This window comes from Ranitomeya imitator, chromosome 3 (genome assembly GCF_032444005.1).
Source record: "Ranitomeya imitator isolate aRanImi1 chromosome 3, aRanImi1.pri, whole genome shotgun sequence".
Classification (NCBI taxonomy): domain Eukaryota; kingdom Metazoa; phylum Chordata; class Amphibia; order Anura; family Dendrobatidae; genus Ranitomeya; species Ranitomeya imitator.
Genome location: NC_091284.1, coordinates 629,642,222 through 629,665,251, shown reverse-complemented (window position 1 = coordinate 629,665,251; position 23,030 = coordinate 629,642,222).

Genomic DNA, 23,030 nt, shown 5'->3' with positions numbered 1-23,030 from the left:
CTAATGTAAGGTGTTCAACTAGAGTCATACCCCTTTCATTATACCAAAAGTGACAATAATCTTTTTCAAGTTGTAAACTACAGTTTTGTTTATTTTTAGGCAATACAAAAATGTGACAGTCAAATTACATAATGTTTCTTAATCTATGGGCTGGATGCACCAAGACCAGCTTTATTCATCCCAGTCTTGATGATGAAGAGCCAGGCTGGAGTCAGATTCTCCTAATTCATGAAGAGGTATATATATCTCTGTGTGCACCTCGTCACAAATCCTACTCTAGCCCTTGCTTGTAATTTGTAATTAACTAGGAATCATAGAAAAGGTTTTTTATCTAGTGATGAGCAAGCACTAAAATGCTCATGAGCTCGTTGCTCAGGTCGAGCAATTTGTAATACTTGGGTACTCTGCCAGAACAACGATCCAGGGCCGGAGTCAGCACCCGGCGTACTCGGGCAAGTGCCGGGGCCCTGGCAAGACAGGGGGGCCCATTCAAGGCTGGCGTTAGGAGCAGGCAGCTGCCAGTGCCTAGGACCACCGCTCCCCCAGGGACCCTCAGCTAGCAGCACATCATGGAGCTGATTCGGCAGGGAAGGGGGAGCAGCCGGGGGCTGTCTAATTATACTCACCTACTCCTGGAGGCTGGCGCGGTCCCTGCAGGTCCCCGGCTCCCCAGCTTCCTCCTGTACTGAGCGGTCACATGGTACCACTCATTACAGTATTGAATATGAGGCTCCACCTCCCATAATGGTGGAGCCGCATATTCATTACTGTAATGAGCGGTAACGGTGACCGCTCAATACAGGAAGAAGCTGCTGGCGCCGGGAAGCAGGGACTGCACAGCACCAGGAGCAGGTGAATATAACGGGGAGGGGGAGCGCTGAGCTGCGCGATATTCACCTGCTCCTCGTTCCAGCTGCCGCTCCGTCTTCCATGTCCTCTGCAGTGATGCTGAGGTCAGAAGGCGCAGTGACGTGGTTACTGTGCGCCCTCTGCCTGAGCGTCAGTGCAGATGACGCTGAAGAAGATGGAGCGACGGCTGGAACGAAGACAGGTGAATATTGAAAGTGCCGGGGGCCTGTGTGACGGAGAGGGGAGTATATGATTTTTTTTATCACAGCAACAGCAAATGGGGCAAGTGTCTGTATGGAGCATCTTATGGAGCCATAACGTTTGTGCAGTACTATATGGGGCAAGTGTCTGTATGGGGCCATAACGTTTGTGCAGCACTATATGGGGCAAGTGTCTCTATATACTACATGGCTGTTCTATATACTATGTGGGCCGTGCTATATACTACCTGGGCTGTGATATGCTACGTGGGCTGTGCTATATACTAGATGGCTGTTCTATATACTATATGGGCTGTGCTATAATCTACATGGCTGTGTTATATGCTACGTGGCTGTGCGATATACTACGTAGGCTGTGTTATATACTACATGGCTGTGTTTATATGTGATCATGAATCGTGGTATGTGTTAAAGGGGGGGCCCACTGAGACTCTTTCGCCCGGGGCCCTCAAAAACCAGGAGCCGACCCTGCAACGAGCCCATTGTAAGTCTATGGGAAACCCAACCCGTGGGTCCTTTTAAAGTCTAAAAACATCTGACAATGATGGAAACAGTGCTCAAGTTACATGGGAAAATCATGGGGAATGCCTCTGGAAGCCTTTCTAACTCCCAGGTCACAGCTTTGAGCAATGTTGTTAGACTCTTATGTCATTTTTACAGGCGCACCCAAAAACATACAAAAAGGAAACCAAAATGGATTTTCCTGGGAAATATGTTAATGAACATCCTTTCCAGAGTAATGAATTATATATAAGGCAAAATAATTAACCATAAACCAAAATGTTCCTCCACCACTTTGGCTATGTTCACACGTAGTGTTTTTGATGTGTTTTTCAACTTTAGTATTGCTTTCATCCAATACAAATGCATTCTCTGGGAAATGTCATTGTAACATTTTACAACCTTAGCTGCCCATGTGGTGTGTGAAACATTATTAGACACGTCTTGTTTCATTTTTGAAGGAGGGACTCTTAAAGGGAAGGTGCCGCATTTTATTTTTTGTATTAAAATGATTGTGTATATAAACAATTATTTTTAATACAAATGTACATTTTTTAACTTTAACATTTTTTTTATTATTAATTTTTTTTTCCGCCACTGGGCACCGCCATTTTGCTTTGCAGGAGTGTAAGTGTAGCTGCACGACACTTACACTCTGCAAATACGGCAGCCCTGGGCATAGACATCTGCTGTCGGCATCCGACCCTATACTTTACATTGAGCTGCTCCCTGTTGTGATCTGGCCATGCCCCCTGAGCCGTCCACACCACAGCAGAGGCAGGAGATCGAAACCATCTTTCTGGAGCTCACAGTGCATCTGTGAGCTCTAGTTTCCCAGTATAATCGCAGGGGCCCTGCGGTTTTAGGAGGAGGAGACCAAGGACGGGAGGGACAAAGGACTCAGTAGCGTAGCAGTGAAGTAAGTATCAGTGGTGAAGGGGGAGAGGCAATCTAATCCTATCCTTTGTGATGCTGACTCTGAGCAGTGTATATCCTCCAATGTGTGTTTCTGTGCTGACTGTGTATCTACTTCTTTCCTGTGTGATAGTGTCTGCTGAGCCATGTATCTAATCCTCTCCTGTGTGATACTGTCTGCTGAGCCATGTATCTAATCCTCTCCTGTGTGATGCTGTCTGCTGAGCCATGTATCTAATCCTGTCCTGTGTGATACTGACTGAGCCGTGTATCTAATCCTACCCTATGTGATACTGTGCTGAGTTGTGTATCTAATCCTACCCTGTGTGATACTGTGCTGAGACGTGTATCTAATCCTCTCCTGTGTGATGCTGTCTGCTGAGCTATGTATCTAATCCTATCCTGTGTGATACTGTGCTGAGCCTTGTATCTAATCCTGCCCTGTGTGATACTGTGCTGAGATGTGTATCTAATCCTCCCCTGTGGGATACTGTGTGCTGAGCCGTGTATCTAATCCTATTCTTTGTGTTACTGTATGCTGAGCCATATATCTAATCTTACCCTGTGTGATATTGTGCTGAGATGTGTATCTAATCCTCCCCTATGTGATATTGACTATTGATATTGTGCTGAGCTGTGTATCTAAGGCTATCCTTTGTGATACTGACTGCTGAGCCATATATCTAATCCTATCCTGTATGATACTGACTGAGATTGAAATTCTACTACAGCCCTTGTATTTTTTGATATATCTGCCAACCACTTTCTGCCACTCAAACTGTGTAGTGTAATACAGTGGGCCTGATTTTTTCCTGCATTCTCCCACACATAAAAAAGGGAGATTTATATTGCCAGTGAGTGCATCGGCGTCAGTTTTGTTTGTGGCATATCTGTCATCCACTTTCTGCCACTCAAACTGTGTAGTGTAATACAGTGGGCCTGATTTTTTCCTGCATTCTCCCACACATAAAAAAGGGAGATTTATATTGCCACTGAGTGCATCTGCGTCAGTCCTGTTTGTGGCATATCTGTCAGCCACTTTCTGCCACTCAAACTGTAGTGTAATACAGTGGGCCTCCTTTTTCCTGCATTCTCCCACACATAAAAATGGAGATTTATATTGCCCCTAAGTGCATCTGCGTGAGTCCTGTTTGTGGCATATCTGTCAGCCAATTTCTGACACAGAAACTGTGTAGTGTAATACAGTGGGCCTGATTTTCCCAGCAGTCTCACACACCTATAAAGGGAGATTTAAACTCACAACAAGTTTACATACACCTTCTAACTGGTTTTACAGTACCATATAACGTTTGTTAGTTTGGTTACACTTCTCCAAGAATGAGGAAGTCTGGTGGAAGAGGTCATGGCCGTGGGCGGTCATGGCCAGCTGGTAATGATGGTAGTGGTAGTAGTGGAGCATCAGGTGGTCGTGGAAAAAGCAATATAGCACCTAAGTCTCGAGTTGTTGAGCCAGCGTCATCGTTTGGCTACACAAAGCCTCGAACGCTCCCTTTTCTGTGAGTAGGAAAACTGCTTTTAAAGCCGGAGCAGAAGGAACAAGTTTTGGCTTTCCTTGCTGACTCTGCCTCTAGCTGTTTCGCCTCCTCTTCGGAAAGTGCAAAATTTAAAAGCATCGCGTCGTCAGTGGATGCTCCCGGTCAGGAACAAGTCGCTTCTTTGTGTCCTTCACCCAGAACAACAGAGAAGGATGCATCAGGCGACACAACAGGTTACTCCATGGAGCTCTCTACACATACCGTGCCTGGGTTAGAAAGGGAAATTGTTAAGAGGCCATGCCCATTACAAGATGAATCGGACATGGAGTGCACAGATGCACAGCCACAGCTAGATTATTATGCTGTTCCATTGACTCAGATCACAACATTGCCCTCGCAGTGTACTGAGCCAGAAACTGACCCTGATGAGACTATGGTGCGCCGTCCCGAACGCTATAGCACCAGCTTACACGGTGACACAGAGGAAGGTGCATAAGACATAGAAGAGGAGGTGATAGATGACCCAGTTGTTGACCCCGATTGGCAGCCATTGGGAGAACAGGGTGCCGCTGGCAGTAGCTCTGAAGCGGAGGAGGAGGAGCCGCAGCAGGCATCAACATCGCAACAGCTTTCATCTGGCAGGCCCGTATCTGGCCAAAAACGTGTGTCAAAACCAAAAACAGTTGTAGGACAGCGTGGCTATCCGATTACAGTAGCTCAGTGTGCAATGCCTGAAAAGGTATTCGATAGTTGGAAGAGTGAAGTCTGGCAATTTTTTAACCAAGATCCGAAAGATCGGTGCAAAGTGATCTGTCAGAAAAGCTCAAGGACCTTTAGCAGAGATCAGAATGTCAAAAATTTAAATACAAGTTGCATGCATAGACATTTAACCACCATGCACTTGCAAGCCTGGATTAACTACCAAACGTCCCGTAAATTTGTTGCACCCGCTCACAATGAAGCTAGTCAGCAACGCTACATTCCTTCCCTCACTGTAAGCCCACCATTTATGACACCACCTGCAGCAAATGTGGAGGTATCGTCGCAAGGCCAAAGCAGTCAGGGAATCACCAGGTTCTTGGTAGGAAACACTGTATGTAGGCCAACAGCAAGAATACCATAACCAACCCTCTCTCAGTCTGCCATGTCCACCATTACCCCCGCTAGTTCCACCATATGCAGCTCTCCAGTCCAGCTCACCCTACAAGAGACTCTCCTTAGGAAAAAGATGTACTCATCCTCTCATCTGTGTACACAGGGTTTGAACGCCCACATTGCTAGACTAATCTCGTTAGAGATGATGCCCTACCGGTTGGTTGAAAGCGAAGCTTTCAAAGCCCTGATGGCCTATGCAGTACCACGCTATGACCTACCCAGTCGACACTTCTTTTCGAGAAAAGCCATCCCAGCCCTCCACCAGCATGTCAAAGACCGCATTGTCCATGCACTCAGTCAATCAGTCAGTAGAAAGGTGCACCTCACAACAGATGCATGGACCAGTAGGCATGGCCACGGACGTTACGTGTCTATCACGGCGCACTGGGTTAATGTGGTGGATGCAGGGTACACAGAGGACAGCCATAGTGGCACAGTTCTGCCTAGCCCACGGTCTAGGAAACAGTTGGCTGTAGGCATTTGCCCCTCCTCCTCCTCCTGAACCGAAAGCTCGTCCACAGAGCGTGGTCGCATGACCACTCCATCCGCAGCTGCCAGTGTTGCAACCGTGGTGTCCCATTATGGAACAGCTTGTGGGAAGCGTCAGCAGGCTGTGTTGGAAATGAAGTGTTTGGGCTACAACAGACACACCACGGAAGTTCTGTTCGACTTTTTGCAGCAAGAAACTAAGTCATGGCTGGGCAGTGTACATCTTGAGGCAGGCAAGGTAGTCAGTGATAACGGAAATAATTTTATGTCTGCCATAGCCCTTTCACAACTGAAACACATTCCTTGCCTAGCTCACACCTTGAACCTGGTAGTGCAGTGCTTCCTGAAAAGTTATCCGGGGTTACCCGCCCTACTCCTGAAGGTACAAAGACTTTGCTCGCATATCCGCCGTTCGCCCGTACACTCCAGCCATATGCAGAACCATCAGTGATCTTTCAATCTTCCCCAGCACTGCCTAATAATTGACGTTGCAACAAGGTGGAACTCCACACTTCACATGCTTCAGAGGCTGTGCGAAGAGGCGTGCTGTTATGTATTTGTGGGAGGATACACATACACGGGCAGGCAATTGGATGGCAGACATGGCGTTGTCAGGTGTGCAGTGGTCGAAGCTACAAGATCTGTGTCAAGTCCTTCAGTGTTTTGAGGAATGCACATGCCTGGTTAGTGCAGACGACGCCATTATAAGCATGAGCATCCCCCTAATGCATCTGCTGATGCAAAGTTTGACGCACATAAAGGAGCAGGCATCTGCAGCCGAGGACGAGGGTAGCCTTGATGACAGTCAGCCACTGTCTGCTCAGGGAAGTCTCCAGGACAAGGAGGCGGACGAAGAGGAGGAAGATGAGGAGGATGATGGGGATGAATATTTATGGGAGGTGGAAGCTTCTGAAGGGGCAATAGAAACTAGTGGCGTTGCAAGGTCAGGTACAGGGTTTTTGAGGGAGACAAGTGATGTTGATTTGCCAGAAAGTGCTCCTCAACCCAGGACAAGCAGTGAATTGACACCTGGAAAATTGGCCCACATGGCGGATTATGCCTTGCGTATTCTAAAAAGGGACCCCCGCATTATCAAAATGATGACCGATGATGATTACTGGTTGGCCTGCCTCCTGGATCTACGCTATAAAGGGAAATTGCAAAATATCATGCCACATGAGAACCTTGAGCAAATATTGGCTACCAAACAAGCAACTCTTGTAGACCGTTTGGTTCAGGCATTCCCAGCACACAGCGGCGGTGATGGTTCTCACACAAGCTGCAGGGGGAAACATGGCAGAGATGTTAGAGGTGCACAAATCAGAAGTGGCGTTGGACAGAGGGGTTGTATGACCAGGTTGTGGAGTGATTTCGCAATGACCGCAGACACAACAGGTACTGCAGCATCAATTCAAAGTGACAGGAGACAACATTTGTCCAGTATGGTTACTAACTATTTTTCCTCTTTTATCGATGTTCTCCCTCACAAGTCATTCCCATTTGAATACTGGGCATCCAAAATAGACACCTGGCCTGAATTGGCAGAATATGCATAGCAGGAGCTTGCTTGCCCAGCAGCTAGTGTGCTATCAGAAAGAGTATTCAGTGCTGCTGGGTCAATACTGACCAAAAAAAGGAGTCGTCTGGCTACCCAGAATGTTGATGCTCTAACCTTCATGAAAATGAACCAATCATGGATTTCTAATTTTTTTGCCCCACCTTTCCCTGCTGACACCTAGCTTTCCTGTATAAAGGTCTTGCTTTTGGACTGATCTTACTGACTGCTCCAATTTCTCCATTTGCAGCTGCTGTATGTCCAGCATACGCCGTTTTTACACCTCCCTAAATGGGCTGATTCCCCCCACGGGGCCGTGGTCACCACTTGGCGCAAGCACCCGTGCGAGTGCCGTTTGGCTGAAGAGGTGGGTGTGCCCACTTTTGGGCGATGGCACTGGCACAGGGTCCCTCATAGTAAAATGAAGTGTCTCTGGCGGTGGTGGTGCGCACCCAACGTCAGACACACCGTCGTAACATGAGGGGCCCTGGGCCAGTACTGCTACCCACGAGAGAGTGTTCCCCCCCAGCTCAAACAGTGCTCTACCACTTACAAAATTATCTCTCACCGCTCCACCACTGTTTAGTTTGTGCGGTTAAATCCTTCAATGGCACTGCCAATACCAATTTGTTGACATGTATGATGCTAGTAAAAATATTCAGGGGCCCTGTCCTACATTTACACCAGTTAATATTTTGCGCCAAATACCACTGTCTGCAAGTGAGCAGAGGAGCCCACCCCTGTGCCTAGGTATGCCACCTGTTTATTTGTGAAATCTTTTTTTTGACAAACATTAACCTCACTTTATTATTTTGGCCTACTAATTGTGTCAGACACTCCTTCCAATTGTCCTCCGCTGACCACACCAATGCTGCCTGTGTACCACTGTAACCTATTTAAACCTGCATTGAGCCTATTTTTTAATTTTAGGCCTACTAAGTCTGTCCGCGGTCCATCCTTGCAATCGTTCTCCGCTGACCGCACCAATGCTGCCTGTGTACCCCTGTAACCTATTTAAATCTGCATTGTGCCTACTTTTTTATTTCAGGCCTACCAAGTCTGCCTGTGGTCCCTCCTTGCAATCGTCCTCCGCTGACCACACCAATGCTGCCTGTGTACCCCTGGAACCTGTTTAAATCTGCATCGTGCCTTTTTTTAATTTTAGGCCTACTAAGTCTGTCTGCGGTCCTTCCTTGCAATCGTCCTCCGCTGACCACACCAATGCTGTCTGTGTACCCCTGTAACCTATTTAAACCTGCATCGAGCCTACTTCCTTATTTTAGGCCTACTAAGTCTTTCTGCGGTCCCTCCTTGCAATCGTCCTCCGATGACCACACCAATGCTGCCTGTGTACCCCTGTAACCTATTTGAACCTGCATCGAGCCAACTTTTTTAATCTTAGGCCTACTAAGTCTGTATGCAGTCCCTCCTTGCAATTGTCCTCCGCTGACCACACCAATGCTGCCTGTGTACCCCTGTAACCTATGTAAACCTGCATCGTGCCTACTTTTTTATTTTAGGCCTACTAAGTCTGTCTGCGGTCCCTCCTTGCAATCGTCCTCCGCTGACCACACCAATGCTGCCTGTGTACCCCTGTAACCTATTTAAACCTGCATCGTGCCTACTTTTTTATTTTAGGCCTACTAAATCTGTCTGCGGTCCCTCCTTGCAATCGTCCTCCGCTGACCACACCAATGCTGCCTGTGTACCCCTGTAACCTGTTTAAACCTGCAGCGTGCCTACTTTTTTTATTTTAGGCCTACTAAGTCTGTCTGCGGACCCTCCTTGCAATCGTCCTCCGCTGACCACACCAATGCTGGATGTGTACCCCTGTAACCTTTTTTAAACTGCATTGAGCCAACTTTTTAGTTTAAGGCCTACTACCTGTGTCTGTCTGTGCCACTCAATACAGCTGATATTTTTAATCTGAAACTGCATTTGGCCTACTAGTTTTGTTGGGGCCTACTAACGGTGTCTGTCGCTCTTAGGTCTTCTCCTGGTTTAATTTCATGAGCTTCTATCTTCAGGCTTTCGGCTTATATTTTTAATATTAAACTGCATTTGGCTTACCAGTTTGGTTGGGGCCTACTAATGGTGTCTGCCGCTCCTGGGTGTTCTCCTGGTTTGTTTTCCTGAGCTTCGATCTTCAAGGCTTTTGGCCTATATTTACAAATTGTTAACTGCATTTGGCCTATTAGTTTGGTTGGGCCTATTAACGGTGTCTGCCACTCCTAGGTGTTCTCCTGGTTTAATTTCCTGAGCTTCTATCTTCAGGCTTTTGGCCTATATCAGATATTTTACTGCATTTGGCCTACTAGTTTGGTTGGGGCTTACTAACGGTGTCTGCCGCTCCTAGGTGTTTTCCTGGTTTTATTTCCTGTGCTTCTATCTTCAGGCTTTCGACCTATATTTTTAATATTAAACTGCATTTGGATTACAAGTTTGGCTGGAGACTACTAACGGTGTCTGCTGCTCCTGGGTGTTCTCCTGGTTTGTTTTCCTGAGCTTCGATCTTCAGGCTTTCGGCCTATATTTACAAATTGTTACCTGCATTTGGCCTACTAGTTTGGTTGGGCCTACTAACGGTGTCTGCCGCTCCTAGGTGTTCTCCTGGTTTAATTTCCTGAGATTCTATCTTCAGGCTTTCGGCCTATATCAAATATTTAACTGCATTTCGCCTACTAGTTTGATTGGGGCCTTCTAACGGTGTCTGCCGCTCCTAGGTGTTCTTCTGGCTTAATTTCCTGAGCTTCTATCTTCAGGCTTTCGGCCTATATTTTTAATATTAAACTGCGTTTGGCTTACTAGTTTAGTTGGGGCCTAACGGTGTCTGCCGCTCCTAGGTATTCTCCTGGTTTGATTCCTGAGCTTCGATCTTCAGGCTTTCGGCCTATATTTACAAATTGTTAACTGCATTTGGCCTACTAGTTTGGTTGGGGCCTACTAACGGTGTCTGCCGCTCCTAGGTGTTCTCCTGGTTTAATTTCCTGAGCTTCTAGCTTCAGGCTTTCGGCCTATATCAGATATTTAACTGCATTTGGCCTACTAGTTTGGTTGGGGCCTACTAACGGTGTCTGCCGCTCCTAGGTGTTCTCCTGGTTTAATTTCCTGAGCTTCTATCTTCAGACTTTTGGCCTATATTTTTAACATTAAACTGCGTTTGGCTTACTAGTTTGGTTGGGGCCTAACGGTGTCTGCCGCTCCTTGGTGTTCTCCTGGTTTGTTTTCCTGAGCTTCGATCTTCAGGCTTTCGGCCTATATTTACAAATTGTTAACTGCATTTGGCCTACTAGTTTGGTTGGGGCCTACTAACGGTGTCTGCCGCTCCTAGGTGTTCTAGTGTAATTTCCTGAGCTTCTATCTTCAGGCTCTAGGCCTTTTTTATTATTAAACTGCATTTGGCCTACAAGTTTGGTTGGGGCCTACTAACAGTGATGGCCGCTCCTAGGTGTTCTCCTGGTTTACTTTCCTGAGCTTCAATCTTCAGGCTTTCGGCCTATATTTTTAATATTAAACTGCATTTGGCTTACTAGTTTGGTTGGGCCTACTAACGGTGTCCGCCGCTCCTTGCTGTTCTCCTCCATTGAACAAAGCAGTGCCGCCTGTTTACTACTGTTACCAATTTTGAACTGCATTTAGCCTACTTACAGATTAGGGCCTCCTCACTGTGTCAGCCTCTCATTACAGTTGTCCTCCACTGAACAAAGCAAGGACGCCTGGTTAGTCCTGTTACCAATTTTGAACTGCATTTAGCCCACTTTATTCTTTGGGCCTATATCTGTGTTTCCTCCTCATCCTGCCCATTGCCCAGCCAGTGATAGATGAGTCTGCTGGTACATTGACCCAGACCACTACATTCCCCTTGCACGCTAAACATCGAGAATGTGACCCTGCTGAAAGTCAGGTTCCCCTTCCCGCATACTATACCATCTTACACGGGGACAAAGAGGAAGGTGCAGATGAAAGTGCAGGTTCCTTCATCAGGTGGGGGGGCATACTCGTTGGCGACGTCACTGGCACAGGGCGCCTCATAGTACGTAAAAGTGTCGCTGCCGGTGGGAGGCGCTCCCGCCGTGCAAACACACCGCTGTACTTTGAGGGGCCCTGTGCCAGTGCCAATGCGAACGAGTGGGCCCCCCCCTGCTTGCTCAGGATCACAGCACTTGCAAAGTTGAAATACTTACCTCTCCTTGCTCCACTGCCGTGACGTGGTCCACTTTTCCTTGGCCCACTAAATACTTGAACCAGCCCTACCTCCCACAACTTTAGCCAAATGACCCCCAATTTCCATTGCCTAACTATTATTATAAGGTAAATTAAGATTGACAAGCTTCAGTACCAAGAATGGATGTTTTTGCCATTAAAATGGGCACTGTAGGTGTTTTCCTGGCCTCCACTCACTGCCGACTATGCTTCCCCATGACTTGCATTGGGTTTGGTGTTTCGGTCGATCCCCGAATTTTCGCGATAATCTGCCGATTTCACTCGACCCGATTTTTGAGAAAGTTGGGTTCCGCGAAACTCGACTCGATCCTAAAAAAGTAAAAGTTGCTCAACCCTATGTAGTGGATGTTGCCTATATTCACCCTTCAAGGGCATTTGATATAGTTCCAGATTAAAGATTGGTCCAAAAAAGAGAATGATGGGACTAGGGGAAAATATGTGTAACTTGGTAAACAACTGGCTGAGTGATTGCTTTGTTTGTCTGTCCACTGTTATGACTATTATTTTCAGTTGCTGAAAATTCAGTTTCTGAAAGAAGTCAAGCAGAAAGGAAGGCAACATTATGCTGCTTTCTTGTTCTAGCATTCAGCAGGGTCACAGTAGACTTCACATATCAGTCATTCAAAGTATGTTCTTGCCGTGTGTCTTCAATATCTGTATTGAGAAAGACAAATTTATGTGTCCATTTTCACTTTTATGATTTAAATTTCAATGTCAAATTATGCATGTGATTACTTGTTAAGATGGTTTTGAATTGAATAAAAAATGGCACAAACTCCTAAATGTTTAAATACTTTTATTTAACTGAGGGAACAACAAGCTCATACTTAGCCTCAACTTAAACATGTGCCTGTTAAAATATGTAAATTAAACTGTAATTTCTGAAAACCTACTATATAATTGCCAAAGGCCTGAAGCTTGCCAAATAGAAACCTTTAACCTCAACCTCAAATGCAAGGGCTAGTTCTGAAGTGGCCTTTTTGTTTAGGATAAATAACAACTTCCTTCATGTAGCCTGGAGGTGGTCTTTGATATCCTCATAATCTTATGTATAAGAGCAAAGGTCAAACTTTGGGAATGGGAAGGCCAAGACAGCATGATATTTTCAGTTCCACTGCTTTGGTGTAAAAAGTACTTGACTTTGTTAAAATATAATATAGCCTAAGTGTAGTTACCAAAATTAATATCACTAAAGGAAATGATTAAACGATGCAAGAAAAGCAATTGGAGATTTAATTTGTCATTTAAAAGGATGAGCGAACACTAAAATACTCAAATGATCGTTACTCGAATTGAGCAATTCCTACAGCTTGTTTTGACTAACAATTATAATGGGAGTCATTGGGAAATCAGAGCATTTTTCCAGCAGACTCTTCAAGGAGGTCTGGGGCCAGTGAAAATGTTGAAATGGATGGGAAAAGTGCTGAATGGAAGGAGAACAGCATAGTGAAGACCAATGGAAGCACCTCTGACTCCCAGATCGCTGCTGAGAACAATAGTATCCAACTTTTACTTCACTTTAACTCCTTCACCACCATGGGTTTTTCATTTTTGTTTTTCCATTTTTTGCTCCCCTTCTTATCAGACCCATAACTTTTTCATTTTTCCATCATTATGGCCATGCGAGAGCTTGTTTTTTTGCGGAACGAGTTGTACTTTTGAATTCAACCATTGGTTTTTCCATATAGTGTACTGAAAAATGGGACACAAATTCAAAGTGCTGTGAAACTGTAAAAAAGTACAATTCCACAATTGATTTTTTTCACCATGCTCTTTAAATGCTAAAACTGACCTACCATTACGATTCTCCAGGCTATTACAATTTCGGAGATTCCAAACATGTATAGGTTGTTTTTTATTTAAGTGGTGAAAACAAATGCTGACCTGATGTTTTTCTTAATACCATTTTGTTGTAGATATAATCTTTTGATTGACCATTATTGCATTTTAATGCAATGTTGCAGCGACAAAAATGTAATTCTGGTGTTTTGATTTTTTTTACACGTTATGCTTTTTATTGATCGGATTAATTAGTTTTATGAATTGATAGATTGGGCGGATCTGAAATCAGCTATACCAAATATGTTTCATTTTATTGTTTTATTTTGAATGGGGTGAATGGGGGTTGGTTTAAGCTTTTTAGATTTTTTTTCAATTTTTTTAAATATTTTAAAAATTATTTTTTTACTTTTTACTAGCTTGCTGTTGTGAAGTTGTTTTACTAACAGCACCCCCCGAGGAAGCAACAATTGTGAATCGCGCGTCGGGGCCCCTCTTTCCACACACGGCAGCAGGTTGGTTCTTTTTAACTTGTTTTTCCCAATTTCTCCTTTTCCTGCTACTATGCATGTGTAGCCTAGGTCTAATTTATTAATACATATGGGACATCCCGGGATATCTTAGGCTATGCATTACTTTCAGTGAGTTATATTGGGTACCTTGTCATATAAGGATTGCATTAGGCACTTTATTGTATTTATATATTTATTTATTTATTAGAACCTTCCTCAATCCGGGTATAATTTTGGAGCTTTTCTACAGGTGTGGTTGCATTTCTGTACAGCTATATATTTATTGGCATAACAGTTTCTCATTTTCTGTATGTATACAATGTAACCACGTTTTATATATATATATATATATATATACAGTGGGGCAAAAAAGTATTTAGTCAGTCAGCAATAGTGCAAGTTCCACCACTTAAAAAGATGAGAGGCGTCTGTAATTTACATCATAGGTAGACCTCAACTATGGGAGACAAACTGAGAAAAAAAAATCCAGAAAATCACATTGTCTGTTTTTTTAACAATTTATTTGCATGTTATGGTGGAAAATAAGTATTTGGTCAGAAACAAACAATCAAGATTTCTGGCTCTCACAGACCTGTAACTTCTTCTTTAAGAGTCTCCTCTTTCCTCCACTCATTACCTGTAGTAATGGCACCTGTTTAAACTTGTTATCAGTATAAAAAGACACCTGTGCACACCCTCAAACAGTCTGACTCCAAACTCCACTATAGTGAAGACAAAAGAGCTGTCAAAGGACACCAGAAACAAAATTGTAGCCCTGCACCAGGCTGGGAAGACTGAATCTGCAATAGCCAACCAGCTTGGAGTGAAGAAATCAACAGTGGGAGCAATAATTAGAAAGTGGAAGACATACAAGACCACTGATAATCTCCCTCGATCTGGGGCTCCACGCAAAATCCCACCCCGTGGGGTCAGAATGATCACAAGAACGGTGAGCAAAAATCCCAGAACCACGCGGGGGGACCAAGTGAATGAACTGCAGAGAGCTGGGACCAATGTAACAAGGCCTACCATAAGTAACACACTACGCCACCATGGACTCAGATCCTGCAGTGCCAGACGTGTCCCACTTCTTAAGCCAGTACATGTCCGGGCCCGTCTGAAGTTTGCTAGAGAGCATTTGGATGATCCAGAGGAGTTTTGGGAGAATGTCCTATGGTCTGATGAAACCAAACTGGAACTGTTTGGTAGAAACACAACTTGTCGTGTTTGGAGGAAAAAGAATACTGAGTTGCATCCATCAAACACCATACCTACTGTAAAGCATGGTGGTGGAAACATCATGCTTTGGGGCTGTTTCTCTGCAAAGGGGCCAGGATGACTGATCCGGGTACATGAAAGAATGAATGGAGCCATGTATCGTGAGATTTTGAGTGCAAACCTCCTTCCATCAGCAAGGGCATTGAAGATGAAACGTGGCTGGGTCTTTCAACATGACAATGATCCAAAGCACACCGCCAGGGCAACGAAGGAGTGGCTTCGTAAGAAGCATTTCAAGGTCCTGGAGTGGCCTAGCCAGTCTCCAGATCTCAACCCTATAGAAAACCTTTGGAGGGAGTTGAAAGTCCGTGTTGCCAAGCGAAAAGCCAAAAACATCACTGCTCCAGAGGAGATCTGCATGGAGGAATGGGCCAAAATACCAACAACAGTGTGTGGCAACCTTGTGAAGACTTAGAGAAAACGTTTGACCTCTGTCATTGCCAACAAAGGATATATTACAAAGTATTGAGATGAAATTTTGTTTCTGACCAAATACTTATTTTCCACCATAATATGCAAATAAATTGTTAAAAAAACAGACAATGTGATTTTCTGGATTTTTTTTTCTCAGTTTGTCTCCCATAGTTGATGTCTACCTATGATGTAAATTACAGACGCCTCTCATCTTTTTAAGTGGTGGAACTTGCACTATTGCTGACTGACTAAATACTTTTTTGCCCCACTGTATATATATTCTGTATGGTTAATTTTGATGATTTGCTCCTTCAGATAGCTTGGTACGAAATTATTCACACATACATGTACCTTCTTACTACATCTGGTTATAGCATCCGTGCGTGGCACCAAGTGTTGCCTCTCTTTTTTCATTGTGTCTTTTTACTCTTCGTTCTTATTGCTGTACTTATATATTTTTTAAGTTTCTTCAATAAAATTTGTTAATTTTAGCTCAAGCGTCCATCTTTTTTGGTTTTCTGTTTTACTAACTAGTTGTTGTGTGGTCTTTTGCGACCTCTTGGATGAGTAGTTGATGCACTCTTGGCATAATTTTGGTAGGAAGCCGGCCACCCCTTGGAAGATTCACCACTGTTCCTTATTTTAGCCATTTGGGGATAATGACTCTCAATGTGGATTGACGAAGTCTCATAGCTTTAAAAATGGCTTTATAATCCTTTCTAGATTGGATCTCAATTACTTTGTTTCTCATTTGTTCCAGAATTCTTTGGATCTTGGCTTGATATCTTGCTTTTAAGGACGTTTTGGTCTATTTCACATTGTTAGGCAGGTCTTATTTAATTCTTTCTTGATTAAGAGCAAGTGTAGCAGCAATCAGGCCTGGGTGTGTCTTGGGAATTTGAACTCACCTTCCCAAAAATGTGTTAAACCACAGAAAAAGTTTTATCTCCTTCATCACTGGAGGTATTTTCATTTTTGTATTTTTGTTTTTTGCTCCCCTTCTTCCCAGAGCTATAACTTTTTATTTTTCTCTCAAAATAGCCATGTGAGGGCTTGTTTTTTTCAGGACAAGTTGTACATTTGAACAACAACATTGGTTTCAACATATTTTGTACTGCAAAGTACGGTAAAGTGTAAAGTGCGGTAAACTTGTAAAAAAAAGTGCAATTCCATCGTTTTTTTGTTTTACCATTGTTCACTAAATGCTAAAACTGACCTGCCATTATGATTCTCCAGGTCATTGCAAGTCAATTGACACCAAACAAGTCTAGGATTTTTTTTAAGTGGTGAAAAAAATATCCAAACTTTGGTAAAAATAAGACAGGGCGAACTGACATTTTTAGCTAAATTTACAGTGATTTCACAAATACATGGAGGATTTTTTTTATTACCAAGATGGCGCCACCGGCACCTGTGCAATAGCAGCTATGGGATCACTGAAAACCTCAAACATAGTAATTATATACACAGTACACGTGCGGTTATGCTTCAGCGCAGGTGCCATGGCTGGCAAGTGCCTGCAGAAGGGTCTTTTTTTTTTTAGCTAAATAGAGTACAACATTAAGATCCCCTTACAGGCCCACCCTGAAGCACGAGCATATCATTAATTCAAAACTGAAAATAAAGATTCTCTGTCCTCCATAGTACATGCCTGCACAAGGCAATCTTGCCTTACGCAGGCGTGTACTATGGAGGACAGAGAATGAACTTCAATCCAATATTGCAGCCAGCATGCAGCCAGCGGGTAAGGAAAGGGTGAATCAAACACCTAAAAACCCCGCCTCCATGGCTGAAGATTGTTCCCTCCAAATTCAGGTGACAGTGTCCCTTTAAGGAGCAATCACTATCTCACACAGGGCCCTGTAGGTTTGGATTTCTTTTTTTCCCTTAATAATAAAGACCTTCATTTAAAAATGGCATTATGTGTTTGCTTGTGTTATCTTTGTTTTCTATTTAAATTTGTTTGGTTATCTGAAATATTTAAGTGTGACAAACATGGAAAAGAATAGGAAATCAGGAAGGGGCAAAGATTTTTTCACACAACTGCATGACAATAGTCAATTTTCAAACAACCAATTTGTACACTAGTAGCAGGAAAATTTTGAGTTTAACAGCCAATGAAATTTCACACAATGCAGGTTATACTGTTTAGCCAAAATAGGAGAACCATGAGTCAAAAAGTTGCCAGTAGGTTATACAAAACTAATGTAAACTTTATTGAAAACATAAGATCATACAGTTACCATATAGATAAAAAGTGACAAATTGTGACTAAATCCAGGTACAAAAGAGACCATGAATCACAGACCGAGACAGGTAGTCTCAAGGTATGCAGTAGGTATGCTGCCAGTACATACACATAAGAGTGTTACCTAGTTTCCAATTAGCCAGATGTACTAGTACACACATATAGATAAGTGCTATAGCGATGGCCGTACATTCATGTGCATGCAATGGAAAAAGTGCAGAAAGAGTTAATTACCCATGTGGGAGGTTATACAGTTTGTATGACAATAGTTAATATAATTAATAACAATCTTTATTAGGGTTGAGCAACTTTTACTTTTATAGGATCGGGTCGGGTTTCACGAAACCCGACTTTTTCAAAAGTCGGGTCGAGTGAAATCGGCCGATCCTATAAAAAAGTCGGGGTCGGGGTCGGCCGAAACTCTAAACCTAATGCAGTGCATTGGGTTTCCAATGGTTCCCAGGGTCTGAAGGAGAGGAATCTCTCCTTCAGGCCCTGCGATCCTTATTTAAGTGTAAAATAAAGAATTAAAATAAAAAATATCGCTATACTGACCCTCGGATGCGCCCTGGTACTAACTGGGAACCTTCCTTCCTTCGAATCAGCGCTTGCAGGACCTTGCGGTGACGTCGCGGCTTGTGATTGGTCGCGTGACCGCCCATGTGACCGCTCGCGCGACCAATCACAAGCCGCGACGTCACCGCAAGGTCCTGCAAGCGCTGATTCTTAGGAAGGAAGGCTGCCGGAAAGAAGCAGGGCGCGTCCGAGGGTGAGTATACCATATATACTCGAGTATAAGCCGAGATTATCAGCCCAAATTTTTGTGCTGAAAGTGCCCCTCTCGGCTTATACTCGAGTCTCGGTAGCGGTGGGGTCGGCGGGTGAGGGGGAGAGGGCGCTGAGGTATACTCACCTAGTACCAGCGATCCTGGCGCTCCCGGCCTGTCCCACGGTCTTCTGTGCTGCAGCTTCTTCCCCTCTTCAGCGGTCACATGGGACCGCTCATTAGAGAAATGAATAAGCGTCTCCACCTCCCATAGGGGTGGAGCCGCCTATTCATTTCTCTAATCAGCGGTGCCGGTGACCGCTGATAGAGGAAGAGGCTGCGGCACAGAAGACCGTGGGATGGCAGGGGGAGCCGGACGTCGGTACCAGGTAAGTATGTAATATTCACCTGTCCGCGTTCCAGCCGCCGGGCGTCGCTCCATCTTCCCGGCGTCTATCTGCGCTCTGACTGTTCAGGTCAGAGGGCGCGATGACGCATATAGTGTGCGCGGCGCCCTCTGCCTGATCAGTCAGAGCGGGGAGACGCCGGGACCGGACGCCGGGAGCTGCAATCAAGAAAGGTGAGTATGGCTTTTTTTTTTTATTGCAGCAGTAGCAGCAGCAGCGGCGGCCCAGATTTATACCGAGCATCTATGGGGCAGTATGAACGGTGCAGAGCACTATATGGGGCAGATATGGGGCAGTATGAACGGTGCAGAGCACTATATGGGGCACAGATATGGGGCAATATGAACGGTGCAGAGCACTATATGGGGCAGATATGGGGCAATATGAACAGTGCAGAGCACTATATGGGGCAGATATGGGGCAATATGAACAGTGCAGAGCACTATATGGGGCAGATATGGGGCAATATGAACAGTGCAGAGCACTATATGGCACAGATATGGGGCAATATGGACAGTGCAGAGCACTATATGGGGCAGATATGGGGCAGTATGAACGGTGCAGAGCACTATATGGGGCAGATATGGGGCAATATGAACGGTGCAGAGCACTATATGGGGCAGATATGGGGCAATATGAACGGTGCAGAGCACTATATGGGGCAGATATGGGGCAATATGAAGGGTGCAGAGCACTATATGGGGCAGATATGGGGCAATATGAACGGTGCAGAGCACTTTATGGGGCAGATATGGGGCAATATGAACAGTGCAGAGCACTATATGGGGCAGATATGGGGCAATATGAACGGTGCAGAGCACTATATGGGGCAGATATGGGGCAATATAAACGGTGCAGAGCACTATATGGGGCAGATATGGGGCAATATGAATGGTGCAGAGCACTATATGGCCGAGCTATGGGGAAATATGAACGGTGCAGAGCACTATATGGCAGAGCTATGGGGAAATATGAACGGTGCAGAGCACTATATGGCACAGCTATGGGGCAATAACGATCTATTTTTATTTTTGAAATTCACCGGTAAATGCTGCATTTCCACCCTAGGCTTATACTCGAGTCAATAAGTTTTCACAGTTTTTTGTGGCAAAATTAGGGGGCTCGGCTTATACTCGGGTCGGCTTATACTCGAGTATACAGTTAGACCCATATATATTTGGACAGAGACAACTTTTTTCTAATTTTAGTTATAGACATTACCACAATGAATTTTAAACAAAACAATTCAGATGCAGTTGAAGTTCAGACTTTCAACTTTCATTTGAGGGTATCCACATTAAAATTGGATGAAGGGTTTAGGAGTTTCAGCTCCTTAACATGTGCCACCCTGTTTTTAAAGGGACCAAATGTAATTGGACAGATTCAATAATTTTAAATAAAATGTTCATTTTTAGCATTTGGTTGAAAACCCTTTGTTGGCAATGACTGCCTGAAGTCTTGAACTCATGGACATCACCAGACGCTGTGTTTCCTCCTTTTTGATGCTCTGCCAGACCTTCACTGTGGTGGTTTTCAGTTGCTGTTTGTTTGTGGGCCTTTCTGTCTGAAGTTTAGTCTTTAACAAGTGAAATGCATGCTCAATTGGGTTGAGATCAGGTGACTGACTTGGTCATTCAAGAATATTCCACTTCTTTGCGTTAATAAACTCCTGAGTTGCTTTGACTTTATGTTTTGAGTCATTGTCCATCTGTAGTATGAAACGACGACCAATCAGTTTGGCTGCATTTGGCTGGATCTGAGCACACAGTATGGCTCTGAATACCTCAGAATTCATTCGGCTGCTTCTGTCCTGTGTCACATCATCAATAAATATTAGTGACCCAGTGCCACTGGCAGCCATGCATGCCCAAGCCATCACACTGCCTCCGCCGTGTTTTACAGATGATGTGGTATGCTTTGGATCATGAGCTGTACCACGCCTCACCATACTTTTCTCTTTCCATCACTCTGGTAGAAGTTGATCTTGGTTTCATCTGTCCAAAGAATGTTCTTCCAGAACTGTGCTGGCTTTTTTAAATGTTTTTTAGCAAAGTCCAGTCTAGCCTTTTTATTCTTGATGCTTATGAGTGGCTTGCACCGTGCAGTGAACCCTCTGAATTTACTGTCATGCAGTCTTCTCTTTATGGTAGATTTGGATATTGATACTCCGACCTCCTGGAGAGTGTTGTTCACTTGGTTGGCTGTTGTGAAGGGGTTTTTCCTCACCATGGAGATTATTCTGCGATCATCCACCACTGTTGTCTTCCGTGGGCGCCCAGGTCTTTTTGCATTGATGAGTTCACCAGTGCTTTCTTTCTTTCTCAGGACATACCAAACTGAAAATTTTGCCACTCATAATATTGTAGCAATTTCTTGGCTGGGTTTTTTTTGTTTTCGCAGCTTAACCCCTTCATGACCCAGCCTATTTTGACCTTAAAGACCTTGCCATTTTTTGCAATTCTTACCAGTGTCCCTTTATGAGGTAATAACTCAGGAACGCTTCAACGGATCCTAGCGGTTCTGAGAATGTTTTTTTGTGACATATTGGGCTTCATGTTAGTGGTAAATTTAGGTCAATAAATTCTGCGTTTATTTGTGATAAAAACGGAAATTTGGCGAAAATTTTGAAAATTTCGCAATTTTCACATTTTGAATTTTTATTCTGTTAAACCAGAGAGTTATATGACACAAAATAGTTAATAAATAACATTTCCCACATGTTTACATTACATCAGCACCATTTTGGAAACAAAATTTTTTTTGCTAGGAAGTTATAAGGGTTAAAATTTGACCAGCGATTTCTCATTTTTACAACGAAATTTACAAAACCATTTTTTTTAGGGACCACCTCACATTTGAAGTCAGTTTGAGGGGTCTATATGGCTGAAAATACCCAAAAGTGACACCATTCTAAAAACTGCACCCCTCAAGGTACTCAAAACCACATTCAAGAAGTTTATTAACCCTTCAGGTGCTTCACAGCAGCAGAAGCAACATGGAAGGAAAAAATGAACATTTAACTTTTTAGTCACAAAAATTTTCTTTTAGCAACAATTTTTTTATTTTCCCAATGGTAAAAGGAGAAACTGAACCACGAAAGTTGTTGTCCAATTTGTCCTGAGTACGCTGATCCCTCATTGTGGGGGTAAACCACTATTTGGGCGCACGGCAGGGCTTGGAAGGGAAGGAGCGCCACTTGAGTTTTTGAATCAAAAATTGGCTCCACTCTTTAGCGGACACCATGTCACGTTTGGAGAGCCCCCGTGTGCCTAAAAATTGGAGCTCCCCCACAAGTGACCCCATTTTGGAAACTAGACGCCCCAAGGAACTTATCTAGATGCATAGTGAGCAATTTGAACCCCCAGGTGCTTCACAAATTGATCCGTAAAAATGAAAAAGTACTTTTTTTCACAAAAAAATTCTTTTAGCCTCAATTTTTTCATTTTCACATGGGCAACAGGATAAAATGGATCCTAAAATTTGTTGGGCAATTTCTCCTGAGTACACTGATACCTTATATGTGGGGGTAAACCACTGTTTGGGCACATGGTAAGGCTCGGAAGGGAAGGAGCGCCATTTGACTTTTTGAATGAAAAATTATCTCCATCGTTAGCGGACACCATGTCGCGTTTGGAGAGCTCCTGTGTGCCTAAACATTGGCGCTCCCCCACAAGTGACCCCATTTTGCAAACTAGACCCCCCAAGGAACTTATTTAGATGCCTAGTGAGCACGTTAAACCCTCAGGTGCTTCACAAATTGATCTGTAAAAATGAAAAAGTACTTTTTTTTCACAAAAAAATTCTTTTCGCCTCAATTTTTTCATTTTCACATGGGCAATAGGATAAAACGGATCATAAAATTTGTTGGGCAATTTCTCCCGAGTATGCCGATACCTCATATGTGGGGTAAACCACTGTTTGGGCACTCGGCAGGGCTCGGAAGGGAAGGCGCGCCATTTGACTTTTTGAATGGAAAATTAGCTCCAATTGTTAGCGGACACCATGTTGTGTTTGGAGAGCCCCTGTGTTCCTAAACATTAGAGCTCCCCCACAAGTGACCCCATTTTGGAAACTAGACCCCCCAAGGAACTTATCTAGATGCATATTGAGCACTTTAAACCCCCAGGTGCTTCACAGAAGTTTATAACGCAGAGCCATGAAAATAAAAAATAATTTTTATTTCCTCAAAAATGATTTTTTAGCCTGGAATTTCCTATTTTG